Source organism: Camarhynchus parvulus, chromosome 1A, assembly GCF_901933205.1.
Source record: "Camarhynchus parvulus chromosome 1A, STF_HiC, whole genome shotgun sequence".
NCBI lineage: Eukaryota > Metazoa > Chordata > Aves > Passeriformes > Thraupidae > Camarhynchus > Camarhynchus parvulus.
The window spans coordinates 26,138,205-26,144,503 of NC_044586.1; positions in this window are offsets into that span (position 1 = coordinate 26,138,205).

A 6,299-nucleotide genomic window follows, 5' to 3' on the forward strand; every position below is an offset into this window, starting at 1 on the left:
CAAGAAAGGAGTGGGTAAAAAAATAATAATAAAAATATAAAGTCAGATCTTGCAAAGCCAGAAGGGAAAAGCTGTGGAGCAAAGCCCCCCCAGAAGCACTCGGGGGCTCGGCGTGGCCCTGGGAGCAGCTCTGGTACCTGCAGTCGGTACCTGCACGGGGCAGCGGCTCCGGCTGCAGCTGGGAGCTGCAGGTGCTGCTCAGGCCAGCCTCCCTGGGCAGGAGGTGCTGCCTGCTCCACAGGCAAACCTCAGCCTGCCTCGCTGGGGCTCATCCTCAGTGCATCCCTCCCTCCCTCTCTCCCTCTCTTCTTCCCTCCCTCCCTCCCTCCCCTGCCTCTTTCACACCGAGATCCTGTGCAAGGTGGTGCTATAGTAACAGACACAATACCTGTCCTCAAGCCACTCCAGTTCGCTAACAAGACCTCATCTATGGCACGGGTCAGAAATTTATTAAATATTTACAAGACCTTTCTGCAGGGAGGGAATTATTGCAAGTTACAGATCCCATTCACTGTGTACCCCCCACTCAGGGGAGGCCCCCTGCCCCAACACACTTGCTGGTTTGAACCCAAAGCTGCCTTCCCATGCCTGGTCATTTATTATTGATGTTGCTGGGCCCTTGGGCAGACAGACATGGAGGGGCACTGGTGCGATGCTGTTTGAATAAGCAATGGAAGACCAGCCATAAATTGAATCCATTGCATTTTTGAAACACAAAGTGGCTCAAAGAGGTGAACCAGTCCAACTCAGTGTGACTTCGTGACCACAACACTCTTCCTAGCATGGCAGAAAGTACTTAATGAAAACTCTTGTGGAAATGCAGCTGGCCACTCCACTCATCATGCCTGCACATTGGCTGGGGTCAAATGAAGAATTTCTGCTTTTGGCAAGACCTCAGATATTGGATTTGCATTATGGACAAGTTAAACAAAAAAAAAATGGAACAAAAAAAACCCAAACAAACAAAAGGAAAAAACAACAACAACAAAAAACCCCAACAAAAACAAAACAAAAAAAACCCCAAACAAACCTAACCAAACAAACAAAAAAAAAAGCCCAAAGCCCAAAGCATTTAATATATTCCCTTTCCCATCAGTCACTCCCTTCAGATGATGGGGAAGGCAGAAACTCTGTAGATTGTTAGAAAAATGGAGAGCTTTGTGTTTGGCACATTACCTCACTCTTACAAGGAAAGTGAAATTAAGTAGCTGTCACTGCCTCATCAGGCCAGCAGCACAATAAGAATTGATTGCCCCTGGAAGTCCCCAGCTGAGCTGCTATGTGGAGGGCAGGCAGCTGCCCATCCAGCAACCCCAGCTCCTGTTCTGCCACAGGCCACCTGGTTCCCTGATCCAGTGGGTGACTCTGAACCCTCCCTCCTGCCCTACACTGTCCTTATCATTCCAGGGTCAGGGGCCACACTTTCACCCTAGCTTCTGTAGAGCTTGGTCTACCCAGACACTACAGAGAGATACAAGAAAAAAAAAGAAACCCAGAAAACTATTACTCCAGAGAAACAAACTGGATCTGACTTCTTTTCACTTAAAAACTCCTCATTTGGGTGTTTGAACTGAGTAGAGCAGCTTTGAGTCAGATGTAAATCTGGGCCAAAGCTGTGCAAGTACTATCCATCCATCCACCACTTCATTCCTCTCCTGGCTCCTTGCATGGACCCCCAATCTCTGGGTTTTGGAACTCTCCATAATACAAACACCAAATGTCTGGATTGTCCCAGCTCCACTTTGAGGAAGGTGATTTTGGAAAATACATCTTCTCAGAGTTATGTGAGGCAGGCAAGCAGCTTTCACTGAAATCCTTTATTCCAAGTATGAACCAGGAGGGAAGAAGAGAGGGAGAGGGAGCATACTTAGGAGCTGAGAGTTTGCCTTTGCTGCAGTCTCTTTTGTTGCAGCACTGGTTAGAGTTTCTTTCTCCTCTTTGAATAATTCATGTGATGTAGGAAGCGTTGGCTCAGCACAGCCAAGACATTTGTCCTTGCAGAACAGTCCTCTTATAGCAAGCATTTAGAACATGGGTACCTCTGGATCTCAGCACTACCCGCATGCCCCTGGCAGGGCTTCTCTGGGTGAGTTTCTCTCTATCTGGGTTGAACAGCAACTGGTCTCACTGCCAACTCAAGGACTGGCCAGTGACCCTCCCTGCAGCACAAACCCCTGCCTTGGCACCACCACCACCACCACCTCCTCCTCCTCCTCCTCCTCCTCCTACCACTCAGGCTTGCACCTGGCCATCTCCAAACTAAGCAAAAAGAAGGAATTCCTCTTGGTTTCTCACTCCAGACCCCTAATCCTGGGTTACCATTGGGGTGTGTGGACAGGCAAAGCACCAAGGTCACCACGATGGCAAGGCCCAACACGACCATGTTGTGTGCATTTAAGCAGCCTCTCCAATTTCCACCAGGCACAAGAAAAATGAACCCCAGCAGGCCAGCTGCCAGACACCAGAGGTACATATGTGTGTGGGAATATATATATGTGAAACTACAAAACAAAATCGTCTTCCATGTAAACAAATATGTATTTGCTGGCATTTGAGATAGTATTCTGAATGCTCTTATGGCAGATGAACTTCTGAAACCATGGAAGAACCCAGCTCCAAACTGGAAATGGTGCGAACTCCAGTGCAAGGAATTCCTTTTGGAAGACTGGAACTCAGGTTGGAAAGTGGTGTTCAAAACCCATACCTGCCAGCTGCTGTGGAAAAAAGGGTTTTATCTTGCTCATCTTTCTGGTCTTCTGGTCCTGGTTTGGATAAAGAGAGCACAGAGCAGACACAAGAAAGGAGTTATGCTTAAAATCTGGTGTTTTGTTCACTTATCCACCGCACATTCTCTAGTTGCATTTAGCACAGATGTCTGAAGCCTGTCCTCCATGTATTTGGGGCTGATTCAAGTGGCTCCCTCAGAGATCCATCCTGGCTGGCCCCTGGCAGAGTATGCTCCCCTCAAGGATGTAAGAGTCTCTCATTAGCAATACTCCTTGCCTCACCATTAACAGAATTACATATTTCTCACAGCAGGTTTCCTCTCAGGAATCCTTCACTTCCTGCACGTCTGCAGTGCTTCAGCAGTAGCTCCTTTAGAAATTCACAGATCCTTTCCCTAAGTTCTAGGCAAAGTGTGTTACTCACTCCTGCTTCTCTGAGGGCAGGCAGCTTCACAGGAGCAGCACTGCTTCTGTTTCCTCCTCCTCAGGCTCACAAACTAACAAACTGCCTGTTACTGCCTTTTTCTTTCCTGTTTTAACCTGCACCCTGATTTTCTTTTTCAGAAATTATACCACATTGTGCTTCTCCTTTTGCTATCTCAGACCTCCTTAAAACACAATGTATTACATAATTTCATTTTAAGTCTGCTGTTTGCAAGCTGGGGCTAAGTCCAAGATACAGAATTTGCTTCCACTTGTAAGGAAATATTTTGCAAAATTAAAACTATATGGCTCACATAGCTTGTAGACTGAAACTACAAGTTTCAATTGAACTACTACTATTGAAACTACAGACTCCTATCCCTAAAGACAACTAGTAGGTGTATTAAAACCATATTTTAGACCCAATACAGACCTAAACCAGCCTGCAGACAGCCACTGCTGAGCACTCATACACTGTCACTACTTCAGGTGTTCAAGAGTAAAGTGAGCTGCAAGAAAACTCAAAAGTGGTTGAATGCACGTACAGGAGATGTGCCTTCCTGACAAGAGCTGTGCCTTGCAGACACAGGGCCTGATTCAGAGTTTTAGCAACCCCTTATGAAAACCAAGCTTGCAAATATCAGAACTAGCAATAAACATAACTTATGTGGAACAGTACTTTCTACAGGTACAAGTAAATGTACCCCTAGAGGCTATCTAATTTTTTACAGTTTTTTCTTTTGTTGAAAAGCCTCGAAATACCATCTTTAGGCTGCTCCTACTGATGATTCCTCAACATAATGGATGTGGTAAAGTCTTTGTCATGTTTAAAAGAGATTTTTGCTACTGCTTTCAGTGCAGACTGGATAGCATACACATTTTATGTGCTGATTGTCTTGCAAGCAGTCACTTCTCCCAATGCTTGTAAAATATAAAATTATGATCTCTTTCCAAGTATTTAATTATCACAGTAATTGACACCCTGACACTAACATCCTGAGAAAGTGAATTTAACCTTTTGGTGTCTGCTGAATTAACATAAACATGCTTCAGTTTGTGCTGTGATCAACCTTAACCAAAGGCTGCTGGTCTCCTCCAGTGGAAATACACAAGAATAACTTTGTCAATTTTTAATCAGTTTCTTTTCAGTTCAAGGCCATGTGATCACATCCGTGGTGCTTGTGAGATGATTTTTAGATCATAGTTTGCTCTTGTTATTTGGAGGAACCTTCTTTTGTTAAAGTGAGATGACTTTGCCTTTTTAGCTCTTACCAGGAGCTGAAAGGCTAGAAAATCCTGAGTGACCTCTCTTACTAACTGAAGATTTCTTAAAATTCAATTTAATTTTAGAATCTTGATGCTTCAAAACTAAGTATCTTTGAAAGTTTTAAATGCCTCCATTTCTCGCAAATGAAGCAAAGTAATGGTGCAGAGATAATGAATATTGGTTTCACCTGCACGTAGGTCTTAGGGTTGGCAGACTTTAATGTTTACAGCACTGGGAGCTTCACAATACTTTGCTCAAGAACAAGCCCTTGATAAAAGATGTCTGGTAGATTTCATTGAATCATGGAATCATTGTTTCAGGAGAAGACCTTTAAGATCATCAAGTCCGTCTGTTAACCCAGCACTGGCAAGTCCACCACTAAACCATGTCCTTAGGCAGTGCTTAAGAGGTTCACTCAGATGACAAGCATATTTTATTGTTAGACACAAAATTTTGAGTTTAAGCCAATTCTTCCTTTGTATTTGTACCGTGTCTGGTGTACTGGAGACCCTATTTCTGTCGGCACCTCTAAAAATCATTGTAATATAAAAAAAAAAAAGAGGGTACTGTAGGAATTCAGCCTTCTTGATCTACAGCATCTGATGTCAAAGATTAAAGTGGTGACCTGGGGTCCCATGTTATACAAGGGTTTAGAGTAAATGATCAATCTGGTCCTTCAGATTTTTTAACTTATGGCTTTACACCTCCAATTTTCTGCCATAAATGAGGATAGATTCAAAGACTTCAGAATCCTGATTTTTATTTTACCATATATGAGAACTAAGTGCTTTCTTGCCAGGTAAAAATGCTTCATGTTGAGTCAGCCCAAATCTAATTGTCAGATGTTATGTTTGTTTCCCTGATAACAGCAGCAAAACCAGCACTAATTCTAAATTTTAAAAGGGTTTAAAAAAAAATCCCTCTTTAGTTTTTAGTTTCTGCTTCCAGATCAGATTGCTGGTATGAAAAACATCTGATCACAGTTGGACAAAATAAAAATAGTGGCTCCTGGGATGTTAATAACATATAAAATAACAATAGAAATAAGAATTCCAATTTATGATTTTCTTTACGGAAAGCTGCTAATTAAGTACTAATTTCTTACCTTATGTTGTAAGAGGGCTTTTAAAGCATTTCTATATGGAAAGTTCCTATGTGAAGTATGTTCTTTTTTCCACAAAAAGAAAATGAGCAGAGTTTCTACACCATTGCACTAACTCAGATATATTTGATGATGATTTCTGTGCATAAAGGAATAGTTTGTTAATTAAAAATAGGTCCTTTTTTACTTTACAGAGCTGTATAAGAAAAGTCTTGTAGCTGGACAAGACTATTTCTATAATGTTTGAAATTTATTTGAAAGTTTCTTGGGTTATAGTGACACCTTATGGCAGTTTTATTGTACCTGACAGATAATTTTGAAATTAGCATGTCATAACATTTTACAGCCTGTCTCTATCAGTAAGGAACTGCTTTGATGTTTTTAGAACTCTTTTACAAGTTACTCAAAAGATCATTCCACCTCTTCAAATTTGTGTTTTCCCTTTTCCTCTTACTAGAAAAATATATTTACAGTCTTTGGTATTATCTTCTCTCCATGTTTAACAGATAATCTATGCCAGGCAGTACAGTTATAATATACTATTCATAACTACCTATGGTGATACTCATTTGTGATTGATTCACTCAATTATAGAATGTAGCTCATTGTGTTTCTCTAATCCTAGATCTGAACTCTTTAAAAGAAAACACCATGATAGAAGTTAAGGAAATTTTTTTTTCCTTTAAAGTACTGTTGGAAATCGAAACTGTGGGACATGAAAATAAAACTCACTACTACATGAAGAACAGAATTTATAAAACCTGCCTTCCTGGGGCTCTCC